Genomic DNA, 16,862 nt, shown 5'->3' with positions numbered 1-16,862 from the left:
GCAACTAATGATGATCACTATGAAAGGTCTTATACTGTACCTCCCGTATCTTATAATCTAAAAAGGGGAGGTTACGCCAAAGCTGTCTCATCTACCTAATACATTGATTCTCAACCTTTTTTAATTTCAAGGACCCGAAGTTTGATAGGCATTAGTCCACAGACGCCCATTTTTCTTTCTTTTTTCTTCTTCAAAATCTCTGACCCAATCACTGTAGAATCAAATCCGAAAAGTTCAATTTGGTTCCTAACTATATAATAATTTAGCTGGGGACCCCCTGGAACCCCCTCAAAGATTGAGAACCAGTGATCTAATACTAATACTAGTTATTCTGCACTGTAATTTTCTTCTGCACTGTAATTTGGTGTTTATGTGGTTCATGCTGTGTCTTGATGTTTTAATGCTTACTGTTTTATGTAAAGCACTTTGAATTGCCTTGTTGATGAAATGTGCCAGACAAATAAACTTTGCCTTGCAAAGAAATCTTTCAAAGCAAGAGCTTGCTTGCCCCGGACGGCTGACGTAGCGGTCCGGGCACCTAGGCTCATTGCAGTCTGACGGCGTGTCGCGGGTTTGAGTCCCGTTCCCGACGAGCTTTGCAGCGTGTCACTCCCCATCTCTCTCCCCCCATTTCCTGTCTGTATACTGTATACTATCATTAAACAAAGCCAAAAGAACCCCCCCCCCCAAAAAAAAACAAGAGCTTACCAATTTAGGGAAAGTTGGCGCACACACATGCACACACACACGCACCCACCCACGCACACTCCCTGATAAGAGTTTTGAGCTGTGATTTTGTTTTTTGAGCAGTGAGCTTGTTAGTGCAGCTGTCTGTATTTTAACACTACAGCTCCCACAGCCGTTAATAGTTGTGCTTATCCCACTACCTCATAAGAAGCGTGTAAGTAGGATACTTAAAATCGACTTACTTACAGTCTAAGTATATATCATTACTAGCTGTAATGATATTTTGTCTGCATTGTTAAGTAATGCTACATCTATCTTGTCCCAAACTGGACAATGTGTTTCGGTATTGTAATAACTTCCTCCATGGTGTTCTTCCTTGATAAATCAATGCCCACTTCCACCAAGCAGGGAACATTAACTTTTAATGCTGCAGTGAATATTTAAGACCTCTGCCGAGTCATTCATTACATAGCATTATTCTGTCTTTATAAAGTCTGCGGGCCAAAAGATTTTGTTTAACTGGGCGGCATAGGCGTCACTCTAAAAACAAGATTCCTGTCAAGGATTGTCAATGGTGGAAACAAAACATGATTAAGATAAGCCAAATGAAATGTTCCCAGGCGGCATCTTATCTTTATGGCCCCTATCCCCCTGTAGGTCATCTGAGCGTCTCCAGGTGTTGCCACTATACGATTAAGTGAAAGTATCTGCCTCTCTCTCCCACCCCAATCTGTCTGGATGCCTCTTTCAGTCTAAGTTGTTTCATTCTCTCCCCCTCCCTCCCTGTCATCTCTCTATCTATTTAATTCTCTCTCTCTCCCTCCCTCTCTCTCTCTCTCCCCCTCTCCCTCTCTCTCTCTCTCTCTCTCATATATACATATACCCCCCCCCCTCTCCCACCCACAACCTGTCTATATATCTCCCTGTCTACCTGCTACCTTCCCAGCCACTCTCCAACAGCTTTCTCAGTCTGGTGGGCAAGGCTTATTATCAGCCCTTCTCCCTGGCTTAATGGCATAATGTCAGGGCAGCAGCGTGTACACACATCCTGTAAACAGACAGGTTGAAATAATACAGGTGTTGCTGTTCTATTTATAGACACGATCTGTAATGTATACTGTAATTGAAATATATCACTAGGTTTGGTGAAATAGAATAGATTTCTGCAAGTGTCTGACCTGTTAGTGCAAGGTTTTGTCAATGGTTTTATGAAGTACCTGTTGCAACAACATAGAGGTCTGTTTTACCCTAGACTTTGTTACAGCCTTGGTTCACATATACAGTATTCATGTCAAGCTTTGCTGTCGAGAAACCTTCTATACACTTAAAAACTCATATTATGCAGTGACAGATAACAGTAACAACAATGGAGTCACACTGCTACCAGTTTAAACATCTTTGTATAGAAGCTGAAATAACAAGCCATGTTATTGATAAAAAACTTTGTAAATGATTCCATGTTACCAAAAGCTTTCAGCACCACAGTCTACTGCTGTATATATTTATGTATGAGCACTGAATCCCTTCACAAAACATGCATTGTGCTTTCTGTGGCTGTGTGAGGAGAGTAATGTAATCTGCCATTCTAGGGCTATGTTACATAAGTAAATAGGATATATTTGTGCTTGCAAAAGCAATTTAACATTTTGACATGACATTAAGTTATCTGAGTTTTATCAATGTCCGCGGTACCTGTGGTGCACTGTTTGAAGCAGTCAGTGATGGAAGGAGTGCTCCATTTTTTTTTACTTAAGTAAAAGTATAAATACCCTATTATTATTAACCCTAGAAATAGTCTGTTACAAGTACAAGTTTGGTATTCAAAATTTACTTGAGCAAAGTACAAAAGTATTGGCATCAAAATATACTTACAGTACCAAAAGTAAAAGTGCTCATTATGCAGAATGTCCCATTTCACAAGTTTTCAAATGTATACAAATACTTTGAAAATAGCAGATCTACAAGCTCACAACATGTCGCTTTGTGGCGCGTTGTGAGCTTGCAGATCAGCTATTTTCAAATTGCTAAATTATATATACAGTGGGGCAAAAAAGTATTTAGTCAGCCACCATTGTGCAAGTTCTCCCACTTAAAAAGATGAGAGAGGCCTGTAATTTTCATCATAGTTATACATCAACTATGAGAGACAAAATTAGGAAAAGAAATCCAGAAAATCACATTGTCTGATTTTTAAAGAATTTATTTGCAAATTATGAGGAAAATAAGTATTTGGTCAATAACAAAAGTTCATCTCAATACTTTGTTATATACCCTTTGTTGGCAATGACAGAGGTCAAACGTTTTCTGTAAGTCTTCACAAGGTTACCACACACTGCTGCTGGTATGTTGGCCCATTTCTCCATGCAGATCTCCTCTAGAGCAGTGATGTTTCGGGGCTGCCGCTGGGCAACACAGACTTTCAACTCCCTCCTAAGATTTTCTATGGGGTTGAGATCTGGAGACTGGCTAGGCCACTCCAGGACCTTGAAATGCTTCTTACGAAGCCACTCCTTCGTTGCCCGGGCGGTGTGTTTGGGATCATGGTCATGCTGAAAGACCTAGCCATGTTTCATCTTCAATGCCCTTGCTGATGGAAGGAGGTTTTCACTCAAAATCTCACGATACATGGCCCCGTTCATTATTCCCTTTACACGGATCAGTCGTCCTGGTCCCTTTGCAGAAAAACAGCCCCAAAGCATTATGTTTCCACCCCCATGCTTCACAGTAGGTATGGTGTTCCTTGGTTGCAACTCAGCATTCTTTCTCCTCCAAACACGAGTTGAGTTTCTACCAAAAAGTTCTATTTTGGTTTCATCTGACCATATGACATTCTCCCAATCCTCTTCTGGATCATCCAAATGCTCTCTAGCAAACCTCAGACGGGCCTGGACATCTACTGGCTTAAGCATGGGGACACGTCTGGCACTACAGGATTTGAGTCCCTGGCGGCGTAGTGTGTTACTGATGGTAGCCTTTGTTACTTTGGTCCCAGCTCTCTGCAGGTCGCAGCAACAGTGCGTAGCAACAGTGCGTGGTAACCTTGTGAAGACTTACAGAAAATGTTTGACCTCTGTCATTGCCAACAAAGGGTATATAACAAAGTATTGAGATGAACTTTTGTTATTGACCAAATACTTATTTTCCTCATAATTTGCAAATAAATTCTTTAAAAATCAGACAATGTGATTTTCTGGATTTTTTCCCCTAATTTTGTCTCTCATAGTTGATGTATAACTATGATGAAAATTACAGGCCTCTCTCATCTTTTTAAGTGGGAGAACTTGCACAATGGTGGCTGACTAAATACTTTTTTGCCCCACTGTAGGTCTGAAGTGGTTTTGTAATAATAATCAAAATTGAAATGTAGTAAAATTATTGAAAATTGGAAATACTCCAGTAAAGTAAAAAATACCTCCAAATTGTACTGAAGTACAGTACTTGAGTAAATGTACTTAGTTACTTTCCACCACTGGAAGCAGTCTTTGTTATTGTTGTTAGACATACAGTATAATCAAATGTTTTGTGTCCCTCCATGGATTGTTGCATGGAGGGACATTCAACAAACTGTATTTTCTTCTGGCACTGAGCTTGGTGTGTGTGTGCGACAAGAGACTGCATGTTGTTGTTGTTATTGTTGTGGTTTAACATGGAATACTTTGTTATGTCACCCCCTTTGGTTTTTCAAAAGCCCCCTCACTGATACTCTGGCACCGGGCCTGGACTTCAGACCGCAGGAGGGCTACGTAGCTGCCTGGTGGCATTGGCAACAACTAACAACAACTAATGGGGACCCTTTTTAATAAACAAAGGGCATTTTCAAGTGCATAGAGGAGTAGAAAGTAACACAACACACAACAAACTTTCGCTCACAGGCAGCAACAGCAAAAGTTTAGTGATGCTTTGAGGGGAATCGTGTCGTCACAGAACTATATAGCCTACCACTGACAATAAAAAAAAGACAAAAGAAAAAACATTGGATGGATGGGTGGACCCATCCATCCGTATGTCTGTCTATCCACCATGTTGGCCCCAAGTAACAATGAACCAGGTCACACAGCGCCACCATTAGGCCACAGTTTCCAATTCCACATCACCTTAAAATCGAATGGGCAAATTGCTCACAAAACTTCACGTGCTCAGCATGAATGAAGTCCAACGAACCACTGCTTTTGGTGACCCCATGGCCTTTCCTCTAGCACCACCCTTAGGCCAAACTCTCTACTTGCAGACTTGTGGTTTTCTCAAAATCCAAAGGGCAGATTGCCCAGAAACTTGCCGAGTGCATCCACGCTCCCTGTGGGATGAACCCTAACCCATGACATTTCCTATCGCACCACCCTGGGGCCAAAATGTCATCTTCGCACACACACTATCTCATAATGTAATAATATTACAGACAGATCCATAATGCTTTTTGGGCCTCATGGCCATTTACAGTTGGGTGTAAGGAATAGCACAGTCTCTAGAAAGCTGCTAGCAGGGCTTTTAGGCTGAACTCGAGACAACTCTACTCGACTTTTTCTTTTAAATCAGGCAAAAAGTATCTGGCGCCTGGTACTTTTTTGGCATCGCCTCGGTCAAGGCTCCAAATGAGACGCCAAAAGGTAACACATTGCAGACCACTGATTGGCCAGAAAGAATTGTCACTAGCATGAATGTGTCATTGAGTCATGACGGACAACCCTACACGGCTCCTGAAAGCTTAATACAACTTCAGTCATTGTAAATAAAATGTGAAATTAATCAGTATTGAGCAATTGTCTGGGTAATTTCTCGCCTAAAGTGTTATCAGAAACAGTTTTTGTGGACTGTACAGGTGAAACAGATAATTGTTTCCAGACAATATTAGACCAGAGAGAGAGAGAGAGAGAGGAGAGAGAGAGAGAGGGAAAAGAGAGAGAGAGAGAGGAAAAGAAAGAGAGAGAGAGAGAGAGAGAGCGAGAGAGAGAGAGAGAGAGAGAGAGAGAGAGAGAGAGAGACTATTTAACCAACACAATAACCCAGTCAATGCTAGGTACCAAAACCTGGAAACCTTGATAGCCGCGTCGCTTGTTAGCACAATAACCATGGTAAAGCCAGGCGAGCTGCTTGTGGTAATATAATTGCCAATCACCACCCCTCCTCCTTAAAGTGTCAGCTAGATTTTGTTCATTTACTTGAAAATGGCGCTCGCCTATATTTGCACAGGGGACAGTCACTTTTCTTCCTGTGTATTGGTAAGTGACGGCTCCATCTCCATTTACATTTTAGTCACGTAGTTCAAGCTCTTATCCAGACCGACATGCATTCTGTGCGTGTCTTGGTCAAGGACACAAGGCAGGGATTAAACCTGGGACCTTTTAATGAATGGGACAGTCGCTCTAATGACTTGGCCACCCTGTTTTCCAATATTCCACTTGTACCTGCAACCTCTGTTCTGGTTTGATCACAGGCTCGGGCAGAAAATCAGACCGAATCTGTTGACAGGCCAGACAGTCTACCTGCCACCAGCTGCCATGCTGTCTCTGCATTTGTCAATTCCTGGTGACAACACTTCCTGCTGCAAAGTCTCTCACGCTGGGACTAGTTCAAACGACCAACAACCCCCCCCTACCATTTCCTCCTGCCAGTGTTATCATTTTCTGATGCCAGCCAATCTCCGTATCTTGTCAGTTATTCCAGCTATCTTGCTGGATTTAATGTCAGGGTAGGAATTTCTCCAACCACAACTCCCCCACTTGTCATTCTACCTGCCATTTACTGTCTACGTTCATCACTTTGTCCACTGATAGCATCTTAAAAAAGGTGCTCCTGTTTCTGTCGCTTTCTCCACCCTCCGTAGTTTGTACAACAAACTACAAGGTCTGATTTGTTCTTGAGATTGTTGGCAAAAATAGTTTTGCAATCCATTTGGCATAAAAGAAAAGGGTATCTGGCTCTAAGTAATGCATTTGGATCTTGGCACTACAGAAGGTGGAGAAAAGTGAATGTAGGTTTGCAACAAATTACTTTTTCTCATTACATTTCAGTTTGGTCCATATTGATACTGCAGAAAAAAGGGAAAACCCAAGAGACTGTTAATATTTGTCACTTCGCTTCATTTTTAGATGCAGATCATTACCGTCTGCATTTATATGTTGCTCAAGGACACAATACCAGGAGGAGCCATGGATCAAACTCTGGGATTAGACAGATATGAAGAAATACTGACCATTTAAGTGATCTAAAAAAAAACACTGGCTGGATTGCTATGGCATTCATTGCGCCCCTTCATGTTCCCTGGACAGATTTTGGTGATGCCATGGCCTTTCCTCTAGCACCACCACCATTAGGTCATATTTTCCACTTAAACACATTTATGTAAACATCGAACGGGTGGATTACCGTGAAACCTGCTCAGCATATTCATGCTCCCTGGAGAATGAAGACAAACCCTAGTGCTTTTGGTGACCCCACAGCGTTTCCTCTAGTACCAGCCGAAGACCAACATTTCCACTTGTAAACAAAATAATTTATCTCAAAATCCAATGGTCAGATTGCTTGAGATTTGTCCATTTGGTCTCTTAGACTCTTAGTCTTGTTGATAGTCATAATGCTTGAAAATAATACAGCCTGTATGAATGTTTCATTGCGAAATATGCTTTACCAGTCAACTGATACGTGCTTCTGTCTCATCCTCACCACCCTCGTGGTTTATGCCAAACCCAGCTCTGTATTTGCCAGCGTCTCTTCTAACCACCTGGTTTTGTTTTGTGTTTTCTCGAGGGACATTGTTGAAGTTTTTATAGAGAACCACTTGTCTTCCTAACACATCTCCATACACACCGCTCGTCTTCCAGCATGGAAGCCCTCTTTCAACACGGCTGCATCTGTTGTGATTTGACATCTTTTGTCACATCACAAGATCGGAGGTGTAACAAATCTTCAGTACAACCTCCAAATGTTTTGCGGTTGCACAAAATAGTCAGAACAGAGAAAGAAACAAAGAGGGGAAAGGTCAAAAACAGGACAACACTATCAGATACTGTATATATAAGGTGAATGCTCATAAAAGGAAGTACAAAAGATGCAGAATATCAGTCTCTGGTGTGAGTATAAGGCATCACTTAGCAGGAAATATGTACAGTAGCAGATCCAGAATCACCTGTATGTTTTAACTTTCTCTCATTCACTCTCCTCTGTATTCTCTCTGTTTTCACGCAACAGGAGGGCCTATTTTTTTATGTCTATTTTGCAGTGGTGGAAAAAGTACTCACATTTGTTACTTAAGTAAAAGCATCAATACTGCAATGTAGAAATACTCTTTTACTTTAAGTACTTTACTTTAAGTAAAAGTACGGAACTTGAGTAAAAGTACAAAAGTATTGGTTTCAAAATGTACTTGTAGATCGGCTATTTTCAAATGGCCGAAATATACATAGGGCTGAAGTGGTTAATATATGTTTTGCAATAATAATCAAAATCTACAAATCTACAACTAACTAGTAACTAAAGTAATTCAAGTAATTGAAGTGGAGTAAAAGTGCAATATTTGCCTCTGAGATGTAGTGGAGTAGAAACAAAAGTACTGAGAAATACTCCAGTAAAATAAAAATAAATACCTCAAATTTGTACTTAAGTTTACCACTGCTATTTTGCCAAACTTATGACACATCTGCAGCTTACGATACAGTTATGATACATTTGCAGCACAGTCATTGTTGTTGATGGACATTGTTTTGAGAAGCAACACAAATTATTGTTGTCCTCAAGTAGACAGCGTTGAAAACTTGGTGCCTTGGGATTCTCTGGGTGAGGGTGCACCTGATTTAATGGCTGTCTCCCTCAGCGAGCCTCATTACATTACACAATCTACAGTACTGCCATTTTGGCACTTTGGCACTTATCCATGTATGGGGAGGGAAGAAATTCAAAAAATATATTCAGCAGTTTGACTTTGACACAAATCAAAATATGACAATGTGGAACAACATACACTTGACTGGTGACAAAGTAAATACAAAAAACTTGACTAAATCAGTGAGGAAAAATAATGAATATAGACGCTTACACACAGGTGTAATGCATCATACAACTAATAAACCCATAGCATTCCTATCCTGGGGTTAAAATGTAGCATGAAATGTGCCCAAAAAAGCAGAAGTAGCAAGATCGACAATTTTCTGCAAAGATATTTAGTGAAGCGTGAACACAGCAGGGGACCTCGTATAGAGCCCTTGAGAATGTGGTAAATTAAGTATAGGGTTTATGTGGGTTTTAAACACCATGCTCTGTGGCATGTATAAAAACGCTGATGCTCAGAGTGACTGAGAATCAAGATAAGTACTACCCGGTATAACATAATCATAACCCAAATATCTTTGCTTGCAGCCACATAATCTGATACAGTATGTCACATCATGGCACTAATTTCTGACATATCACCTTTTTCCAAGTGAAGAGTGAAAACTTGGAAAAGGACCTCGTATAGAGCCCTTGAGAATGAGGTAAATTAAGTATAGGGTTTATGTGGGTTTTAAACATCATGCTCAGTGGCATGTATAAAAATGCTGATGCTCAGAGTGACTGAGAATCAATGTGGGACATGATCATACCGTGTCAGCAAGAACAGTACATCGACAACTAGAGAGGGACGTTATAGTAGGATTATAGTGCATAAAGCCCTCATTACAAAGACAAATTCACATCTGAGACTTCAGCGGTGCAAAAGCCTAAAGTGATAAGGTCAGATGAGTCATCTTTCACCATATTATCCACAAGCTCACAATGCGTCGCATCGCGATGTTTCCTTTTCTGTCGCCCGGGTACTAGGGAGGTAAAATGGTTTAATTGTTTTGTAGGTAGTTAATTTAAAGTTTTTTTTTGCATTGTGAGCTTGTAGATCGGCTATTTTAAATGGCCAAAATGTAAACAGGGCTGAAGTTGGTAATGTATGTTTTGTAATAATAATCAAAAATTACAAAAAAATGAAAGTTAAATTGTATATCTTTTGTGAGTGGCAAATGTTTCACAACACCCACTCCATGAATTTCACCACAAAAGTCTTTTATAAACATATTTTCTATTGAAACGGTGGTGGGGCGCCCTTCCCACGAAAACAACGTCATCCGGCCGGAAACGGAAACGCACTGGTTTCCTGTTTGGCCAGGAACTAGCACGCTATTAACAAAAAGGAATCTCACGCTGTTTTTATGGAATTATAGGATTTGAAGATGGAAAAACAACAGCAAAAGAAAGCACAGCTCACGGTAACTAAAGCTCCACTGGCTAAGAGAAACGATCCGTAGATAGTATAAAACAATTAAAAGAACGCTTTTTGAAACGCTTCCGCCTTCCGGTGAAAACAAATGGAATTCTGGGTAATGCAGGACTCAGCAATGGACCTGGAATGACGGTAGCGACCAGCAGAGGCTGCTAAAAATATATATATTTTTACCTGCCTCCAAGTACAACATTTGCCTCTGAGATGTAGTGGAGTAGAAGTAAACATACAAAAAATTGGAAATACTCCAGTAAAGTAAAATACCTCAACATTGTACTCAAGTATGCTGTGGGGGCATTTTGCTGGCATGGTTTGGTCACTTCTCCTTTTAGAGGGAAGGGTCACTGCAAATCAATACAAAGAGTGATCACCTTTATCCGATGATGAAACGCATCTATCCTGATGGGACTGGTCTCTTCCATGATGACAAAGCTCCCTCAGGCCACGAGGGAGGGTCAGGGATACTTTGATGAGTATGAACATTACATGAATCATATGCTATGGCCTTAGCAATTTCAACCCAATCAAACGTGTTAGACAGCACTCTCTACCATCATCAGAAAAACACCAAATGAGGGAATATCTTTTGTTAGAATGGCGTTACATCACTCCAGTAGACTTCCAGAGACTTACTGCAATCTATGCCAAGGCACTTTGAAGCTGTTCTGAGGATTTGTGGTGGCCTGACAACATCAAGTCACTTGATGTTGGTTTTGAAACACAGAACGTGATGTTATGATCCAGAGTGCTGGGACTCTGCATCAGTCTGCATGTAATCTCTCAAGAAAGGATTCCTAGCTGCGCTACTGCATCTGTCGGGAGGGCCATTCATTCAACGTGTGAACATTGGCCTACAAGTGGGCAGGCCTTAGATCAGGAAGCAAGCCGCGCTTCACCCAATCAAATGTAGTGGGCGGGATTTACATCTGTGCGTTTGCTTTCTAATGTGTTCCCACTGGAAACTCAACGATCTATTAAATACTTACAATACAAACAAACAAATGTGCTGAAGAGGTTTTACATGTTCAATATTGTGTAATTGAGCAACTCTCGTAAGTACGCTAGCAAGATGCTCGTCGACTATAACATACATGATGTTCTGTGGGAGAAATGTTGATAGTTGGAATGAAAACATAGGCGCCCCACAGGAAGAGAAGGGCTGAGGGCGGACCAAACGGACCAACATCCTGTTATCAACATTCTATTGGACGGTCCCCCAGTCAAATTCAAAGGAAAAAAACAGCAGAGGGCACTGTTTTTTCCTTTTTTTTTTGGACAATGGGTTCCCAGATTGGTCTACATGATATATGCATCAGTCTGATGTATAATCAACATGGACACAATTATGCAATTCATGTATGCTGAGTGTATTCTACAGATAACTGTTACAGATAACAGATAACTACTACCCGGTATAACATAATCTTAATCCTAATATCATTGCTTGCAGTCACATTATGGCACTAATTTCTGACATATCACCTTTCTCCTATTATCGGATCATATATGATCACTAGAACATTTTCTAGGTGCTATTAATTCCAACCAATCTATGAATTATACTGTATGACGTTAGTGCATCACCTAAAGGTCTCAAATTTAAATAGAATTGTCCTTGTAAACCAACCCTGTACTAGGAACTGAAGCTTATTGTACACACAGTCTGGATTTGAAGGTGTAATACAGATTACCCTGTACTAGGAACTGAAGCTTATTGTATACAGTCTGGATTTGAAGGTGTAATACAGATTACGTGAAAAAAATAAACATTGACTGTAGTAACAGTCAAAACAAAAGATTAGATGAGTAATCAGATTAAATATAGTAATTGTTTTACAAATATAATTTTCCAAATCATACATTACTCCCCAAAAGTGTTCCTCTCTGTGACCTCTTCCTCACAATCCACACACAACACATATTCAAATAAATAATAACATAAATAATAAAACTTAACTGAATCTGCAGCTCTACAGTACATTTCCAATCATTCATTCAATTTAATGTAGTAGTTTAGTTTATGTATCAGAGATAATGTACATAATATTGATCTCAAGCAAAGACAAAATATGTTTTGCGCCATATTTACGTGACTACAGTACTAGCACATTCTGACCTGTAAACCTGGGCAAGTGAACAGAAACAAAAAAAAAAAGTGCAAAACCTACCCTCTCTACAACAAATGGACCAATAACCTCTACTTAAAAGGGATAGTTCACCCAAAAAAGATATAATCTATCGATTAGTCACCCCATGGAGACTTGAATTCATGGATATTTGTTTGTTTTTGTCACATTCCTAACTCCACACACACACACACACACACACACACACACACACACACACACACACACACACACACACACACACACACACACACACACACACACACACACACACACAGCTGGACCAAACACAAAGCGGAATACAACAAACCAAACACCACCTAGGCAACACATGCTGTACACAGACTCAGAGTTATAAAAACTAAAATGAAAATGAATGCTGACAAGACTGGTTGCTTTCTTTTTTGCCTAACGGGAGAAAATATGGTAATCTGTACAGGTTTTCAGATTGACTGGGAGTTCATTCCATTATTTAATGGCTTTAAAAGAAAAGGCGCAGTGTGCAAGCCTTGTTTAGGGACGCTACAGTCTCCCCTTGAAGCAGACCTTGAAGCTCTGCCCATTTCGTTGCCGTCGGGTGGAAACTGTTACTTTTCAGAATTCTAATTCAAAAATAGCAAAAATAGCAGATCTACGAGCTCAAAACGCGTTTTGAGTCTGTACATCAGCAATTTTTAAATAGGGCAAAAAACATAAAAAGTTGTAATATGGAGATAAGAGGTTTCTGCGTGAGTGTTGCTGAACAAAGCACTATGGATTATCTTAGGCACAAAACGGATGTCAGAATACAAAATTAATTGTCAACGCTCAACATTTTATGTCAAGTATATCAACATTTTTATGTCAAGTATATCACAATGATGATACTGTAATCATTTCCTGTCAAGAACTTTCACGGCTTATTAGCTGGAGACCAACATGATATGCAGTAATGAAAATAATAAGAACAAAACTAAATCATAGCATTCATATGTCTTAGAGGCCTCAACTGCTGCTAATGAATCCCTAATACAGTATGTTTAAAGTTTCAAAAAATAGCAGATCTACAAGCTCACAGCGCGTCACATCGTGCCGTGCTGCGAGCTTGTAGATCTGCTATTTTTGATTTTTTTTTAATATATACATTTTTTAAAGTGAAAATGTTTAACTCAAATTTGCTTCTGGGGGTCCCTGGAACAAAATATTTTTTAAGAGCCAAATCCTTGAGGGGTCCTTGACATGAAAAGGTTTGAGAACCACTGACATTTTTCAGAAAACTGTTAGAAGGCATTTGTAGAATCGGCCTCAGGTCTTAATGGGTTAACAGAGAGTTTCAATTTCGACAAATATTTTTTAGAGAATTTAGAGGAGCATTGAGCTGACCATATCAAAGGCCTTGTACAGATCCAGAAATACATCACCCTACACCCACAACACACTCATTTATCGAGACTAGCCTTGATGACTTCAAGGAAGTAACAACATTCAGCAGAATAGTTAGCTCTAAACCCAAGTTGCGTGGGTGCAATGGGTTTAAATGTCTGACAGCCCCGAGGCAAAACTATGCTCACAACCGTTTTCAAACATTTCATTTGACTTGCATGAACTTTCATGTGGTGAAGAGCAACTTGTTTTCAGTTCAGCACGGTGACCTCCGAAACTTTGACATAAGCTGCTTCTTGTACAATCTCTTATGTCCCCTGTGTCTGACATGGGTAAACCAAACAAAAACGGTGTGTAGTGATGCCCTTTGGCTATATGGCTTGGTGAAGAAACTTGTTCTTAATGTTTCTTAATGTCTCTTTCTGCCTTTATTTGCTATTGTTGAACCACTTCAGTCAGATCTTTCTGTGTGATTAATGTTACTAAAGGGATAGTTCACCCCAACAAAATATTTTTGGGGGTGAACTATACCTTTAAAGCAGTAAAATGAAAACAATTCAAACGAGATAATGATGGTAGGCGGCGACTCCTGAATCGCTGCCGTCCATGCCGCTCTACAGTGTTGCTAGCTCCACGGTCGCAGGTGGATGTAGCATATTACATAAAGTAGTATTACAGTAATGTAGCTCAAACAAGACTAGGCAAGTCACTTCTGTCTCAATTTATCCGTCTTTCAAACATTACGTTCTCTCATGTGTTTATGTTGAACCATGAACTAACTCCCAAACTTCCTAAACTTACAATATTTATACATTTATATTCATGTTTGTCAGTGTTTACAGGCGTAAAAAGCAGTGTTTGTCAGTGTTTACAGGCGTAAAAAGCAGTGTTTGTCAGTGTTTACAGGCTTAAAAAGTAGAGCAAGAGAGAGAGAGAAGAGAGAGAGAGAGAGAGAGAGAGAGAGAGAGAGAGAGAGAGAGAGAGAGAGAGAGAGAGAGAGAGAGAGAGAGATGCTCTAAAAGAAATGGAGGCAGAAGGACATATAAAGTGGTCCGATTAAACTCTTGTCACCATTTGGAAAACACAGTGGTGTTTACCAAGTGGCCACATTCCTGAGCCATGACATTCCATAATAAAAGCTTGGTTACTGTCCATCACCAGTTTGAACGGAAGAAAACAACCTGAACATCACTGGCTGTGGGATCATGAAATGCGTTTCTGTGTCGATAACTTGAGTTGGAAAAGCACAATACTGGGGTGTCTGCACATCCCGGTTTGTACAGTACACATAGTGATTGTCAGTCACACGTGTGTTTCAACAATGTGGACTCAAACAGTCAATCACTCACTCAGTAATGGACCAGGGTCTGGCAAAACAACAACAACAACAGGGTTCCAGGAAGTTAAAATCTACACGTTCCAACAATTTTTACTTTTGGTCTTAACTTAAATGTCATTCAATCTCATTTCAATATTTTGTTAAAACGTGGGGGAAAAGTTCTGACAACCTAATAATAATGATTCCGTGTTTTCTAGAACGCCAGGGTTTTTCCTGCATAGATAAATGTTTGCCACCTCCCATAGGGTTTTAGCCACCCTAAAAGGAAAATCCCCCGCACCAAGATTATAACAATTGAGAGTAAAATATATATCCTGGATGCTCAAGTAAGACAAGCTGTTATTAAGCTATCAACAAATCAATCACTGAGATTGTATGTAGCCAGTCACCTGCCCCTTTGAATGGTTTACGGCATGCCACTCCCCTCCCCCACCTATTGTTCTAGTATTTAATTATATAATTTCATTAATTATATTAATTAATTTGTAACCATTTCATGGGTAATTATGATTTACTCAATTAAGATTGTCAGAAATAACAGGAAAATGCATAGCTTTCTGTTAACGTAACACAGGCCTTGTTGTGCATCGTTGCAACACAGACATACATGCTTTTAAATGTCATTATAATGATGCATGAGAGAATAAGTTGTGGAGAGATGCGTGGTGAATACTGCCAGTTCGTTTGCAGGTGGTATGAGCAACAATAGGCTTAGCCAGCTGGACTCCCTCCTGTCCTTAGTTAGCCCTTATGAATCCAGACACATATTGACTTAAACATTGATCATTTACAGCAGCATCTGGGGAACATCAATGTACTGGGAGTGAGGGTCACACACACACACACACACACACACACACACACACACACACACACACACACACACACACACACACACACACACACACACACACACACACACACACACACACACACACACACACACACACACACACACACACACACACACACACACACACACACACACAGGTTAAATGCCTTGCTCAAGACAATGTTGACTGGAGCCACTGAGGGTGAAGAGGGTAAAGCATCTCTAATTAATTTAGTCTCAAGATCAATTAACTTTGTTCTGGGATTTGAATCAGCAACATTCTTGTTATGAGCTTATACTTCCTAGTCTCCTGCTGCCAGCATGTTCATACAAATCAACTGTCACCGTGCCTATCTATTCCTATTGCGTATTTATTTACTTTAATATGCTTATGGCTGGTGTTTTTATCCGGGATTACTGAAACAGCAAACAGAAGAATAAGTCAACATTTAAATGCATACCTCTAAATGCAATTTGGCCCACTTTTAAAGAAGTGCAAAGGACAGCAGTACACTGAGAACGGTGCTTTCTGCATCTCCTACTAAACAGGCCTGAGGCTTGACAGAGAAAATAATATTTCAGGCAGAGAATAATACTGTGTGTGATACACATTCACAACCAACTTTCCTATTCCCCAGCATGCCCTGATATCTTTATCAAGTGTTATTATCTCATACCTATGTATACCTTTCCTACGGCTGCCTGTGGCTGACAACCAATTCCCACAGCATGCATAACAGTTTGAAGTTGGACACTGGACTCATACGCAGGAATATAAACATAATTCTATTGTTTCCGGTTGTGGGTGCTTTGTTACAAAGCACCTTAGACTAGAATGACTACATATACTGTCGTTTTTTTATGAGGAATTACACCTCCCTAAACTTGATAGTGTTAGTATTCTGCTCTATTCTCCAAGCTTAATCTGTTCAAAGTAAACCTCTCTAGTGCTTTGTTTTGATTTACAAGGTCACAGACAGGGCTATTCTAATATGCCATAAAAATGTATTATACCCCCAAGTGGAAAAGTATGTATTACACTAGCTAACGATAGATATAATGGCCATAGAATAGTGGAATACATAAATCCACAAAATCAACAATTCAGCACAAAATGTAATCTCTAAAATCTCTAAAAGCTTGAGTATGAGAACAAAAGGTCTTGCTTCCTCCTGGTCTGAAGTTCTCCAGTCTATAAAAACTCTCACAGATCAATCAAAGCAACCCTTTATAAGCAGCTTATACTAAACAGAGCATAAACACCTGGCAGGGTTC

General features: G+C 40.1%; 1 protein-coding gene across 1 annotated transcript in view; it reads right to left on the bottom strand.

Annotated features, from left to right (window-relative positions):
• Positions 1-16,862, bottom strand: part of grin3a (glutamate receptor, ionotropic, N-methyl-D-aspartate 3A) — a gene marked incomplete at its 5' end in the record, with an annotated part of 81,902 nt that overhangs the window by 43,377 nt on the left and 21,663 nt on the right. The window lies entirely within an intron of this gene.

This window comes from Gymnoscopelus microlampas, assembly GCF_963454915.1.
Source record: "Gymnoscopelus microlampas genome assembly, chromosome: 21".
NCBI classification, from domain to species: domain Eukaryota; kingdom Metazoa; phylum Chordata; class Actinopteri; order Myctophiformes; family Myctophidae; genus Gymnoscopelus; species Gymnoscopelus microlampas.
This window is presented reverse-complemented; position numbering and strand designations above follow the sequence as displayed.